We start from the raw sequence: 15,793 nt of genomic DNA, 5'->3' as shown, positions 1-15,793 counted from the left end.
ACTGCAAAGTTCTTGTTTTTCTTCATAGAATCATAAATGGTTTGGGTTGGAAGGGACCTTAAATCTCACCCAGTGCCACCCCTGCCATGGGCAGGGACACCTTCCACTGTCCCAGGCTGCTCCAAGCCCCAATGTCCAACCTGGCCTTGGGCACTGCCAGGGATCCAGGGGCAGCCCCAGCTGCTCTGGGCACCCTGTGCCAGGGCCTGCCCACCCTCCCAGGGAAGAATTAGTTTCTAATATCCCATCTCTCCCTGCCCTCTGGCAGTGGGAGCCATTCCCTGACCTGTCCCTCCATCCCTTGCAATGAGTCTCTCTCCATCTTTCCTGCAGCTCCTTCAGGCCCTGCAAGGCCACAACGAGGTCACGCCAAAGCTTCTCCTCTCCAGGTTGAACAATCCCAGTTCTCCCAGCCTTTACTCCCAGCAGAGCTGTTCCATCCCTGTGATCATCCTGGTGCCTCCTCTGGACTTGCTCCAGCAGCTCCTCACCCTTCCTGTGCTACGAATCCAGAGCACTGCTGGTGGGGGCCTCAAAAATCAATTATCAAATTTTATCAAAAGCATTTTGAAGTTTGATTGTCCTGGGTGGTGCCTTGCTGCCCACTTGGCAAAAGAAAAGGAAGTGGGTTTGAGATGTAAACCCATAAAATGCTGTGTGCTCCCAATCCTGCTGGAAGTGATCTCACAGCACAGGACAATACATTCCAAATAATACCTGACATTAAATTATTCATCCTCTCCTGGGTGTTCCCATTGTCAGTGACCTCAGTGTGACTTTGGCTCCTCCTTTGTGCTGCCTCCCTGCTCTGTCACTGTGACACTTCCCAAGTGTCCCTGGCAAGTAGCACAGCACCAAATGTTCTCTGGGAGGCAGTTTCACTCAACAGGTGAAACAATCAGCATTTTTCCAGTAGTTTCCTGATGTGCCCAGCTCCACAGTGAGATCAGTTCCAATTCCTCCTATCCCGCTGTCCATCAGCTGTGGAAAATGGAATTATCCTTGTACCCCTCTTTTGAAAATTTGGCCATCAGTCAACGCTGTTTCCATGGCAAATCCAACCTCTGAAGTCCCCAAAGTGCACCAGCTAAGCACATGTAGCCAAAATATCTCCCAAAATGTGAAATATGATGCTAAGATTATGTCAACAAATCCAGGACAGAGGATAACTCTTCCTATATAGTAACTGTATTATATCAGCAGCCATGAAAACCTTGGAAACACAAGATATTTGAAATCTCATTTGATAGAGATGATTTGTGCTAAAGCAATTTCTCCCAAAGAAATGTGGATCTAATTTGCCAACTGTGATTTGGAAGGAGAAATATATATATATTGATTTTTTTTCTGTATTTTTTTTTTGCCCTCACAGGATGGATTTTACTCCAGAGCAGGGAGGGGGACAAGGAATAAAATACTCAATTCTTCTCCCATAGTCCATCAAAATTCCCTGTAGGAAGAGATGTTCCATTCTATAGATGTGACAACCCCACACATCCCCAAATGGTTCATTTTTAAGCCCTGTATCATATTGTAGGTTATGAACTATCTTCTAACAAACACTAAATTTAAGGGGAATTTAACAAATTTTGGCAGAGTGTCCTCAAATCTGACTCCTCCCTTCACGACTCTGAGGCTTCATTTGAATTAATAAAGGTATTAATTTACAACACAATGAAAATATTTCACAAAAAAACCCCACAAAACATGGAATGATGCTTTTCCTTAATATCTTATTCCTGTATTTTTCAACAGTTGGAGATGGGAACACTTTTGGAGTGGTGATTCCCAAAGTTTGCTGCTTGAAGCCACAAAAAAAAAAAAAGTCCAAGCGTCTGTCACAGGTTTCTTGATTCCCACTGGAGTCAAAAGAAGTCACATAACTAAGAGTGAGTATTTTCCTTCATGGGACATGGGAATACAGTTTCCAAGCCTGAATTTTTTGGGAAACTGTTGTGATCTGAAGTTGTTCAGGGCACGGTGGTGCCGAGCTTTGTCCTTGTAATCCGTTATTTTAACAAAAATACTTTGGAACCTCATGAGTCTCCCCCTGTCACCGAGTCCAAAGAAGATATGAAAAATCTGGATAGGGATGAGAGGGCGATTAATGGACCAGGAATCCCATGGGAAATAGCTGGCTGTTTTATTCCAAGGCCTTAATGCTCATTTTGTACCTCCTCACAAAGGTGGTGTCCACCATTCCGTGGTGTTTTCTTTGTAATTATGTATTAATGAGAAGGAATTAATACTTATTACTTCTTTTGAGTGTAACTTATGATATTGTTGCTTCTTGCCTTCCTTTTCTACTGTTCTCTGTGTAAGTCAGTGCTAAAAACAAGCAAACATTTGCAGTTTTTCCTCAGAAATTCTCTTTAAAGTTTGAGTGCTCTTCCCCAGACCGTGCTTGTTAATCCAGTGGCACGAACACGTCACTGTTCTCTTTGGATATTGAAGTTTAAGCCTGAAACATTGGTTCTGTTTGAAATCAAATATTTCTATTTCAAATCTAAATCAAAAGCATTGTTCTGCTATTCAAACCCCTCCATGCTGCTAAGGAAAAATCCTCTTTATGGTGTTCTGCAGATGCCACTGAAGCCAGAATCACTCCTAACTAACACACTCCTATCTGTGTTCCAGGACAGATAAACACAGGCTGAGGGGCTGTTTCCCTGCCACTTTCTCATGGTGTTTTTCCCCACTATTTTGATTCCACAGTATGATATATGAAGCAAAATCAATAACTCTCACTTTTCAGGTTAAGGGCACAGCTGAATAAATAATTCATAAGTCATTTGATCAATGTGATTTCAGAGAACATCCACCAGCAGAGACCAATTTTCTCAGATACCCCCATTATTTGAAATTATCTGACAATTGCCTTGGGTAAATTTTTAAGTCCTTATATTGACCAGAACTAATTTGAAATAAGCGCTCGCTATTTGTGCTGTGCTACTTCTTTGTGACCTGCCAGCTCTGAGTCACCTTGTGCTGCCTGTTTGGATCAGAGCAGCAAACCCTTGATGAAAAAGCCTTAAAAAAATAGAATTCCAGACTGCTTTGGGTTGGGGGGGATGTTAAATCCCATCCAGTTCCCACCCTTGACACGGTGGAACTCCATGGAATCTTTCCATAGACCAGATTGCTCCAACCTGGCCTTGGACACTTCCAGGGATGGGACAACCACAGCCTCCCTGATCTGTGCACACTTCCTCGAGTGGGAAAAATATCTGTGCCATTATGAAAAGTGCAGCACTTTCCCAGTGATTTTTTTAAGGATAGATTGTCCGGAGTCATAATCCGTTCTCCTTCCTATTCTTTATTGGCACTGTGGAAACAATGGCTGCAAAGGCATTAATCTTCCTGCAGCCTCTTTTTAAGGATTCACTCTGGAATGTGTAACACATTTATCTCCCAGTCCCACGGGGCTGATCCGAGCGCTCTCGGAATCAATGGAACAATTCTCGGTGTTTTCAGGGAAAGAGGAAATGTATTAAAAGGATGTTGGGACACGTTCCAGTGGCAGAGATTTCTTGCAAGGTAAAGTTCAGCACGATGTCTGTGCTGGTGAGTGGCAGAAATCAAAATGTTTTAATTCAGAAATTGAATGCAAAGATGGAAGAAGAGTAAAAAGAGACATTAATCAAAACATTTCTGATATTCAGGCTTCACTTGCAGTTTCCATAGTAGGTTTCCAATATCTCCTTCCACACGTAAGTCTTGTCCATATCACATCTTCTGTGATAAGGGCTATCTTGCCCACTGAAAAACCTGCTGATAATGCCTTTCCCAGCCTGTTTTTTGCAGCATGGAATTTAGTCCTATGAATTTCTCAGCCAGGTTTTCTATTTTAAATTGTTTCAGCTATAGGTTGATTCGTTTCTAGTGCTATTAACAGCTTGTAACTCTCTGAAATCTCATTTTTTTCTTGCAGGTCTGACTCCTACCAGGATCACACTGGGACAACAGATCCCATGTACAGCTAAAAAATATTTAGTCCTGAAATCAGTCTTGCAGTTCTTTGCCCATGTACAAATCTACTTCTTTAACTTCTTGCCAAACTCTTAAAACCTGTTTTTACTATATTTACTATAATATTTATAAGTAAAAGAGGAGTCAGGGTGCTGATGGTGCACTCTGAGCACTCTCTCTTATCCTTCTGGCCTTTATTTTCTTGTTTTGGTGTACTCCTATGTTGTATTTTATCCTTAAATTTGGAGGCAAATTCCTGGCTGGGGTGCTTCCCTAGGAAGAGATGTAATTCCTCGTGTCCCTACTCCATGAAGAAAGCTGCAGGCACTGTATTTGTACAGATTATAACTGATTTTATATGTCCTTATATAATGCATTCTAACAGATTTAAACTGGGAGAGCATTTTGTAACTTCTGTATCAGAGCTTCATCATCAAATCCTATTTGTCTTTCAGATTTCAGTTCTAATTCCCACGAATCCCTTTACAAATGTCCTTTTCTTCACGGAATAATGTCAAGAAACTTTTCTGATTGCTGGGTATTGTTTCTCCTGGAGCATGAGGGACTCCTCTAAGGTAGGATTTGTCAAGTTTTTACATCTCCTTTTCTGGTCATGACTGAGAGTATTACAAGGGTTTGGATTTTTGGACACTTTGTCCTGAAATCTTTCCTTGTTAACGAACTCAGGGAGGTTTTGTTAAGCGGGCTGGGATAGAAGATAACTAATTTTGAAGCCTTGGGTGCATTGTAATCTTGGGTATCTCAGGCTGTTCTAACCACAAGTAGTTTTGGCAGTTATTTCAAGAGAAAAAATGCCATTTAAAGCACAGCCATGACGATCAAAATTTCAGACATCCCAATGCAACAGCAAAAAGTTTTTTGACAGAATATTGGACTCTCTGTTTAAAATAATTAATAAATCCTTGGAAAAACTATTGATATCATCAGTTTGCAGCTACTCTATGAAGGCTGTGCTGCACTAAGTGCCCAGGGAGGGATCTGCTCTGTAACTAAGATTTTCCCATTCCTACATCTCCATTTCCAGTCTATAAAACTGAGACTTCCCATGGAGGAATGGCCCAGTTATCACCAGCCTCATTTTGCATAATTGAGTTCTCTGGTGCTGCAATAAGAACTCCCATTAAAATCCTAACCAGGCTGATGAAGCACAGAAGTGAGAGTGGAGAGCAGAAGTGAATCCTGGAGCACTGACATTCCCAAAAGCACCTCTGTGGAGCTGGCCAGCACTAAGACAGTGGGAAATGTTATAATGGAAAGATGATCCAGATGTCCTGCAATTGGAACTCTTCCCACTGTGCTGTTCTGTGGGTGGATTTTAGTCCTACACTGATGCAAAGCCACTAAAACTGGGGAAGATCTCCATGTGGGATGCAGGAATTAGACCCTTGGTAGAGCAATATCCATAACCAGTGAGTTAAACCAACTGCTTTGATAGTCAGGATTGAATTTTGAATTCAAAGGATGAACTGCTTTTTGGGCTACAGTTTCTTACTAGCTCAGGAATGTATGTATAATTATGTATAAAACCAGTATATCTGTGTATATTAAGCTAGTGTACTCCAAATAATCTGTGTTAAACTGAGTTTACTCCCTCTGCTGCCTGTCATGGCCGTGTCCTATAATGATGGGACTCATCCCAACAGTTATATCATCCCTTCTTCCCTAGAACATGCTGTGTTTATTACAAGCCTTCAGTTTCTCTGCTACTTGGAATATTTTAAACTTTTTCTTCAAATGCCCAGACAGTTTTCAGATCATTCTATCTTCTCACTCTGCAACTCCAATGATATTTCAGAGAGCAGTAATAACCTACATTTTAGAGTTTATCCTTTTCCTCTCAGAAAACATGATTAAAACTCTGTTCTCTCAGTTCTGAAGGCTTATTTGTCTTTCACAGGCAGATTATTTAAAGTCTTCTAATATTCAAATGTAAATAATCAAATCTAAGGCCTATTTGCTGTAGATCTTAAAACAAAATCTCTGTTCTTTAAATCTTTGTTTCCAAGAGAGGAAAGAACCTTATGCCAAAAAAAAAAAAAAGGAAAAAAGGAAAATTAATTTGCAGTTCATCTTTTGGATAAGACTATTACAAAGCTATTGGAAGCAAAAAGCCAACCTACAAAAATGCACATTATATTGCCTCAGGTATAGAAAAATGAATTACAGGATTTGAGTCTTATTTATTTTCCAGAACTGTTTAAGAACGTTCAATCCCATGTTAAAAAGTAGTCGCTAGTTTCTTTGTTCGTGGGTTTGTTGTTGAGGCACTTGGGAGATTTGATTGGGTGGGTTTTTTTACTTTAGCAAAGCAGAAGAGGAAAGTAGGGCACTGCAGCAGGGTGAGGGCCTCGGAGAGCAGAAAACAACCCCCAGCCCATGGGGATGGGACCATGACAGGGATGGGGCCATGGTGGGGATGGAGCTGTGTCAAGGATGGAGCTGTGACAGGGATGGAGCCGTGACAGGGATGGAGCCATGTTGGGGGTGGAGCCATGTCGGGGATGGAGCCATGACAGGGATGGAGCCGTGACGGGGATGGAGCCATGATGGGGATGGAGCCGTGGTGGGGATGGAGCCATGATGGGGATGGAGCCATGTCGGGGATGGAGCCATGACGGGGATGGAGCCATGACGGGGATGGAGCCATGACGGGGATGGAGCCATGTTGGGGATGGAGCCATGTTGGGGATGGAGCCATGACGGGGATGGAGCTGTGTTGGGGATGGAGCCATGTTGGGGATGGAGCCATGACGGGGATGGATGGAGCTGTGTTGGGGATGGAGCCATGATGGGGATGGAGCTGTGTTGGGGATGGAGCCATGATGGGGATGGAGATGTGACAGGGATGGAGCCATGATGGGGATGGAGCTGTGACGGGGATGGAGCTGTGTTGGGGATTGAGCTGTGTTGGGGATGGAGCCATGATGGGGATGGAGCTTTGACAGGGATGGAGCCGTGGTGGGGATGGAGCCATGATGGGGATGGAGCCGTGTTGGGGATGGAGCCGTGGTGGGGATGGAGCCATGATGGGGATGGAGCCATGATGGGGATGGAGCCGTGTTGGGGATGGAGCCATGATGGGGATGGAGCCGTGTTGGGGATGGAGCCGTGTTGGGGATGGAGCCGTGGTGGGGATGGAGCCATGTTGGGGATGGAGCCATGTTGGGGATGGAGCCGTGTTGGGGATGGAGCTGGGTTGGGGATGGAGCCATGACAGGGATGGAGATGTGTTGGGGATGGAGCCATGACGAGGATGGAGCCGTGTTGGGGATGGAGCTGTGACAGGGATGGAGCCGTGTTGGGGATGGAGCCGTGTTGGGGATGGAGCTGTGACAGGGATGGAGCCATGACAGGGATGGAGCCATGACAAGGATGGAGATGTGTTGGGGATGGAGCCATGATGGGGATGGAGCCATGACAGGGATGGAGCCATGACAGGGATCAAGGTGTGACTGACAGGGATGGAGCCGTGTCAGGGGCAGTGTCACACCGCGCTCTCAGAGCTGGCTCTGCACGAGCAATGCAATTCCACAGCTCTGGAGAAAGGTTACCCATCCCCAGGACCTGCTGCCCAAGGCACCGTGTCACCCCTTGGGAACTCAGCCTCATCCAGAACCACGGTGACCAGGGAAGGTCAGGCTGGTCTTAGGCAGGACATTGGTATCATTTAATGTTTGTAGATGGTTGAAATCTGTGAAATCCTCCGCCTTAGAAAAGAGATTTTTAGGATTGGAATGTTTGAACTTCCATACAGATCTATGGATTACGGCCACCATAAGGTTTCGGAGAAGGCACTGGAGAACAGTGCTGAATGGTCATTTCCCTTCTTGTTATTCCTTCCTTTTAAAGTATTTGTTATCTTCAGAGTGGATGAAAACTCCTGGAGAGGATTATCACACAGAGGAATTTGCTATCACTCTTTAACCCTGTGAAAACACCTCCACTCTGAACAAAGCCACCTTGCCTTTGATGTCTGCGGGAGTCAGGGAAAACAGGAGCAGGTGACACAGCAGAGCAGAGCTGCTCCCTTTGGAAGTCTGAATCCATCAAACAAAACCTTAGGACATTGTTTTAAATGTGGAAAGCAAAGCAGAGCCCTGATAGGGCACATTGCTTTGTAGAGTTAATTTGGGGAGTTCTCAGATCCTTGGTGGATGGACAGAAATCCTTCCTTAGAATTTTACTGTGGAGATTCTACACTTTTTTATAGCCCCACCAGAGGAGGATTCTTGTCACAGATGGTTGATAAAAGCAGGGAAGCTGTGAGTGCCCACAGGTGAAGCGGCTCCAAAATGCTTTTTTTTGTGCACAGGGTATCCGTCACTGTAAGAAGTTTGAGGTTTTTTTCAAATGTTGTATCATTGAATCATGATTAAATTATAGTCTGATCATAGACTGAGCATGAGGATGTTGATGAAATAACCTATGGATAATGCAAGGATACTCATCCAGGTGCCTTACATAGGTCTGGGTGTGCCATCTCTGGAATTGAATTTGATATCTTGACTTTACCTAGAATTTTTTACAGTAATGTTAATGGTTACTATAAACATAAACTAATTTCATTGACAGCAAGAAGTTTGGCTTCTCTATTTATTTCCTTTTATCTAATGCAAAGTATTTTTTGAAATAATCCTAGAAATTTCTTGTGTGAAGTAGCTCCTGGCAAAGACAAAATAAAGGTGTGGTTCTGTTACATTTAACAAGCAGAGAAATGCTTTACGATAAAAAATGATTAATGAATTTCTTATATTTAACTTTAAATATGTCTAATTATGAGGAGAAACAAGAGAACAGACTGACACCTTTTTTCTTTATATTGTCGAAATTAAGTTTAAAAGATTTGTTTTCATGTGGAACTGGCTTTAAAAAGATGTTTTTAACTCCTGCAGTTTAACTGTTGCTCTGTGAACACTTGAATTTAATCTCTGCTGGAGAGGCCAAGGTCCAGGACAAGAGTGACACAGCAGAGGTGACTCTGAAAGAGAGGGAAAAAACCAGCACAGAAGCTTTAACTCCTTTCACAAGTTCAGACACATTTGCAAATAATTATTTTCAGCATCTTCCTGCTACATCCAAATCTGTCAGATCAACCTATTCTCAGCTGGTGTAGAATCAGATCGTTCCTGCTCTGAGGTGAAGCCTCATTAGCCTTCACAAAACAATATCAACAGGAAATGTCTGGAATGATGGGACTGCAGAGGTGGAAAACTGCTGGTGGAAACACAGATACCTGACAAGCCATTAATGAGATCATTAAAAACAGGCAAAAATTCAATTTCATCTGAAAATGCGAGACTTGTAAAATGATGAAAAATACATCAAAAAGCTGTTACATAGCTAAAAATGCTCAGGGAGTTTTGCATCCTAATGTAGGGCATTGACTGACACGCAAGCGAAGGAAAAATATCAATATTAAATCAAATGGAATGGCAGGCTGTAACTTCTCCCATCCGTGGGAACATTTCATGTGGGAATTGTACAAGAATTTCAATGGAAGTGCACAAAAATCCCCTTAGGGAGACAGAGCTACAGAGGCTGCAGGGCTGCTCATGCCCAAAGCTACAGCAAGGGTGACAATGCAGCCTTGGCAAATGTATTCCTCTATGGCTTTTGTCAGGGAATTATATTTTTGGAAATATTGCTGGAAGTGTTTGAGGCCAGGTTGGACAGGGCTTGGAGTAACCTGGTATGTGGAAGGATCCATGGCAGGGATGGGACTGAGTGGGCTTTAAGTTCCTTCAAACCCAAACCATTCTGGGATTTATGATAAGATTTTATGAAGTTCTTAGGAAATTGATCAGGTTTCAATGATCTGGATTGTGACAAAGGGATCTCTGATGCAAAAGCCTTAGATTAATGAATTTCTCTTACAGAATTGTGGAAAAAATTTGGGTTTGAAGAGACCTCAAAGCTCATCTCATTCCAACCCTCTGCCGTGGGTGACTCATGGTGCTCAGTGTGGAATTCCAGCTGAGTAGGAGGTGGGAATCAGCTCTTGTGCAGATCACGCCCTTCCCAAGGGACAGTGCTCAGCCTCTGGATCCATCGGCTCCCGTTCGATGGCCGCCTTGTCCGTAATCTCTCGGCAGACTCCTGCAGCTAATCTTCCTATTGATTTTGGCTTAGGAACACCTGGAGCTGTTCAATCCCTAATAAAATCTGAGGAGTTCGGTTTTCGAGCCATTTAACTCATTTGGAGGCAGAGTTTATTTATTTTCTGAGGAGCAATCAAAGAGCTCTGCTTGTTCCTGAGTAAAGGTGTCGGATGGACAAGTGAAAACCGAGCCAAAATCCATCCAACCACGCCGAGCTCCTGCCCTGCAACTGGAATGTTTTGGGCTACCATGCATCTGCCCATGGATTTTGCCTCCTTTTCCTTCTCTTCAGCTCTATTTTCCCATTTTAACTGGAGAGAAAAAGCCCATCTCTTCCTGATCCCGTGTTTCAATCCTGCACCCCAAATCCCAATGGATCCAGGTTGGAAGGAATGCCAAACTTTCTGACTGCCTTTCCAGTTGTTTTTCTGCTTTCCCCTTCTGTTATTTTCTCCACCCTGCTCCAGATCCAGATGTTTTGTTCAGGAATTCTGGCAGATTTGCTGAGGAGAAACCAAGGTGAGACAAAGCAAGAGGTGCAAATTTTGGGGGGTCGGGTGTGCAGATGGGGTCACCTTCCTGTATTCAGTGCCAGATGCCCTGGAATCCTGCTCAGTTCTTCAGACAAGGCAGAAATTACCAAAGCTCAACAGGAGAAAAATCAAGGAACTTTTGCTTGGGTAGAAATCGTTACTGGAATGGGGAGAAGGCTGAGGTATGGAAATGGAAAAAACATGGGAAGAGTTCCCAATTCCAGGTATTTATTTACCTCTATTTATGTTATTTACCATTAAATAAAGCCAATTTTTTAGTGAAAATAGTGTTATATTTAATTGTGAGGCCCTTGCAGAAAGTCTGTAATATTTCATTGCATAGCTGATAAGCCTAAATCTCTGTCAGATAACATCTCACTTTTCTATTTATTTAAATGATGAAAGGTGGATGTTTTATGACTAAGATGATTTAATGACTTTTTCTTTTACGTTTTCTTAACCAGGGTGACATTTAGACAAGGGAAAGGAAAAAAAAAAAGTCAGACCAGCCATCAATAAATGGTTTCATTGGTTAAATTTTAATGTTATTTTTAAGCAAATAATGAATTTGACTAATAACTGCAGAGCCAGACACGATTCATTCCATAATTAGCTTGACAGTCACCATCAATCCTGTAGTTTTGTTCAGTTTATTATAAAATCTTGTCTCCTTTTCCCACCTAACATCTTCCCAAGTTGCATTCCATGAAACAGGAGGTTTCTGAAGATTCTCCAAGCAAATCTTTGGCAATGACAGAGCTCCAGCCACTGGGGGTGAGCACCCAGCCCTGAGATTGAGCCTGGAGCCAAAACGTGGGGAATATTGAGAATATTGACAGTCTGGGAGAGCTTTCAGCCCGGATCAGGGCTATTTTGGTAGGAGAGTTAAACCTGCAAGCTTCAGATGGAAATCAGTCTCTCCCAGGGAATTGAGCCCAGCCAAAACACCTGCCCTGCTTGGGCACAGGCCAGCAGCTCTGGGGGACTGAGGGGACATCACACAGCCTTTAACCACAGGTCTGAGGAGAAGAAATTACCTTGGATGAGAAGTTTTGACACGTTCTAGGTCAGATGGGTGGGAGATTCCTCAAATGCTGAATCCAAATAACGAAGCTTTCCCACTTTTCAGGAAATCAACTCAGTAGTGACAAGATAAGAGAAAATGGCACCAAGCTGTGCCTGGGGAGGTTCAGGCTGGAGATCAGGAAGAATTTGTTCATGGAAAGGGTAGTCAGGCATTGCAAAGGGGATTGGAGTCCTTGGAGGTGTCCAAGGAATGCCTGGACGTAGCACTCAGTGCTCTGGGATCAGTCACAGGTTGGACTCAATGACCCTGGAGGTCTTTTCCTAAATAATTACATCATTCTACTTCCAGCATAATGCCAAATAGGGGAGAAGATGTGGGGATTTGTGCATTAGGGAAAATGATTGCAACACTTTAATTCATTTGTTTTATTTATTTTTATTACGAAAATACATCCACATCCATTGAGATGCTGCAATTCCTGTAGATAAAATGCATTATCTCCCTTTGCTTGTACTCCCAGGAGTGGGAGAAATTCTTGGAACCTTCCTGGATTTCCCGCAGTAGCTTGCAAAGTATTTATCATACAGCTGTGTTGGAGAATAAACATTTATTTTCCAGTGGAAAAAAAAAAAGAGTACAAATGTTTTGGTGTGTGTTAATAGTATTTAACACCTGAATTTGGCAGCAGTGCTGCCGTTGGGAAGCCAACTCTCACTGCTCCCTCTGCAAGGAGAAACTCCTCTTGTAACAAGTGGCTCACAATCCTCACGGTGTTTTTATTCTGTGCTTCGCACTTGTGCTTCTTGACAGATTTAGAGCACTTTGTGGAAGCAATAATTGGCCTGGGAATACACCTGGCAAGCTTCCCCAGGAAGGAGCAGGAATTGGACTGCCTGAGGTCTTTCATTAAGTGCTAAAACGGATGGAATGTGGTACCAGGACTGCCGTGTCCTTCCAGGAACGCTGGGAGCCTGTGCCCCTCTCCACCCTCCCTGGAGCTTTGTGGCCTCATGCTGACAGAGAGGAGGGTTAGATGGGATGCTGGGAGGGAATTTTTCCCTGGGGGGGTGGTGGGGCCCTGGCACAGGGTGCCCAGAGAAGCTGTGGCTGCCCCTGGATCCCTGCCCTATCCCAGTCTGGACGAGATTTGGAACAACCTGGTCTATGGAAGGTGGTTCCATGATGACCCAAGAAACCTGGCATGTCCTTTGGTGTAGAGGAGAGTCCAGAGAAGCTGAGCTGATCCATCTCTATGAAGGAATGCCCAGGATGGGCAGGGAAGTCCTGTCCTGCGGCACTTCCCATGCTTTGTCAGGAAGGAAGTTGTCAGGACAGACTTGTCCAGTGGGAAAGACATTCTGCTGGGTTATGGGGTTGTTTTATTTTGATTTTGGGGGGTTGTTGTTGTCATTGTGTTGCTTTTTTTTTAATTTCAAACTGTCTCTTTTCTCTCAAAACTGTAAAATCTCTTCTCATGAATTCACAGAGAGATGCTTCGGGAACTGAATGCAACAGGGCCGTGTTCTGGCCGTTAATATTAACGCTCATGCCTGGATTTGGAGATGCCTCCAAGAATAAAACCAGAAAACTGCACCTCTGGAGGAGTTTTTAATAATACAGAAGGAGAAAAGTGAGTCCCACTTGAGCTATTCATATTGTGAGCTCCTATCTGAAGAAATATTTCTGAGGGGATTCAAAGACCCTGGAAGAAATCCTATATAGGTAATATTTAGATTTACTGTCAGTTGTAAGGAATTGATACCTAAGAAAGTAAAAAGCTTTATCTGTGCAATCATCAGATCTTTTTGAAGTGAAGAGAGATTGGATAGAAGTCAGTGGGAGAATTAAAATAGAATTATTATGTAAAATTGTTTTGGAAGGAAAATGAAGTGCTTTTCCATCCGAGACATCCCAGTTTCTTCCGTTCACTGTGGTTCTCTTTCCTCTTAAAAAAAAAGGTCTGATTATATTCCTTATGCCTGTTTTCACTCATGGAAGGTAATTTTAGGAAATTAATTTCCCTCATTAGGTTGTATAACTCAATACTAATTTACTGAAATGATCTCAGGAAGGAGAGGTAGGCTCATCTTTAGATATTACAATATTTCAGTAAGAAACCTGGGAACTTTATTATTTCTGTCAGCTTGGGGAATTTGGTTAAGGTCTGGTTTGAAGGATGGGCTATGAAATCCCTAATAAACATCTCTGCCCAGAACACTCAAGTGTTTTAAGGCTGCTCTAATATTCCTCTCACAGATGTGCTACTGAATGAATCAGAACTGAGCTTATACCCTTAGGTTAGGCCCTGTCTCAAACTCAGACTAAAAGTCCTTATTCAGGGAAATCATTTATGAAATGCAATTTGTCCTGAAGTGCTTCTGAAACCTCTATCCCTGAAACTAAAGCATAATTAAATAATAAACCCCCAGAATTAATGCAGAAGGTCTTTTTGGTAATTTGATATTTTTTTGGAAGGAAATAAACAAGAGAAATAACACTTGGACTCTTTGGGAGAGGATCTTGCTTAGTAAAGTCATGTGTATTAAATTATAATATAATTACTTGTGTGTGGAAAATATAGATATTCCTATGGGTGGTTCAGGCAGTAAAACTATATTAAATTAAAACAAAACTAGGAATTTATATTTTATATTTTATTCAAGCCAGCAATACCAAATCCATTCCCTCCTTAAATCTCAGTAAAAAACCAGGTTTTCCATGACAACATAACAAAAAAAAACCCATAAAACCAGATATTATCACCACTATGAGGCAGGGGAATGACAGGTTAAAACTTGAGGTCTAAAAGTCAATATCAAAGTGGAGAGGTTGATTAATGATCTTAAAATACAGGAAATAATGCCAAAGCTTCAAGAAAAGCAGGTTTTGCTGAATATGATTTTCAGCGGAAGAAATGAAGCCAAAAGTTGAGAGCAGAACATGAAATAAATATAAGTGAGGAGAACTGGGAATAGAAAAAAGTGCAAGACAAGTTGGTGTGTTCCATAAAACATGAACAAATGCTTAGCAGCATTTTACAGTTAAAAAGAGGGATTTTGTTGAGCATGTACAGGTCAGAGATGTCTGGCCCTGAGCAGTTTGGAATCTGCAGCACAGGTGGGCCCTAAATTTATGTATTTTTTACATCACACACATACATTTGTATATGGACAACCCCCCCCCCCCCCAAATTCAACTTATTAGACAGAAAAAAAGAAATCAACACTGAATTTTGGGGGTTCTTAAAGTCTTTAGTTGGACCATGATTTTAACCAAAGGTTTTTTTAGTGTTATCTTGGATTCTGTTGCTGCCTCATTGTTAATCTTCAATCTGGGCCGAAAAACTCATATAAAAATATTGCCTTGCATATTTGCTGCTTTAAGTAACACACCCAGCTTCCTCCTAACCTCTTGCCTTGCTTTTGACGGCTTCATAAATACATAAAAGCTTGCCTTGAACATTTTAGCAGTTGTTAAAGCAGCCGGAGAGATAAAAGAAGTTTAAAGGACACGCAAAGATTGAATTACAGCGTTTCCCAGCATTTGGATGACAAAGTTTGACCATTATGAGGGATAAATCAATTTGCAGGTGCTGTGGACGGGGAGCTGAGGCTGGAGCTGAAACTGCTCCCCTGGGAAATGTGCTCAGAGATAAAAGGAGTCATATTTCTTATTTTGTGTGGAGAAACACGGGAGGGATTTTTAGAGAGCGGGAGATACGCAAAAATTTCCCAGGAAAAGGAGAAGGGAGAAGAGAATGTGTATTACAGCCCTAAAATTTCCCAGGTAACAGTCTAAATATATTTCACATTATTTAGAATTTAAAGTGAAATATGTACATCAATTACAAAAATGCAGTTATTTAGAAATTGAACAGGGTTTCATACATATTTGTGTTCTACATTTTACTCTTAAAGGAATTCTTGGTTCCTAGCAAGATTCCCATGATTAATGGTTGGAATTGATGATCTTAGGGTCAGTGATTCTATGAAATGAGGAGCACCACGAGAAACTGAAGAACATCCCCTGGTGCTACTGGAACCAAGGGCAAATGGCAGGAAGTGCTGTGGAAGTTCTCCTGTTTGTTATCCAAGGTCCCAAAATGTCCCTGGAAGGAGTGGCCTGGAGAAGGTTTGGAAATCTGG

This window comes from Aphelocoma coerulescens, chromosome 9 (assembly GCF_041296385.1).
Source record: "Aphelocoma coerulescens isolate FSJ_1873_10779 chromosome 9, UR_Acoe_1.0, whole genome shotgun sequence".
NCBI classification, from domain to species: domain Eukaryota; kingdom Metazoa; phylum Chordata; class Aves; order Passeriformes; family Corvidae; genus Aphelocoma; species Aphelocoma coerulescens.
Note: the sequence above shows the minus strand (reverse complement) of the source record.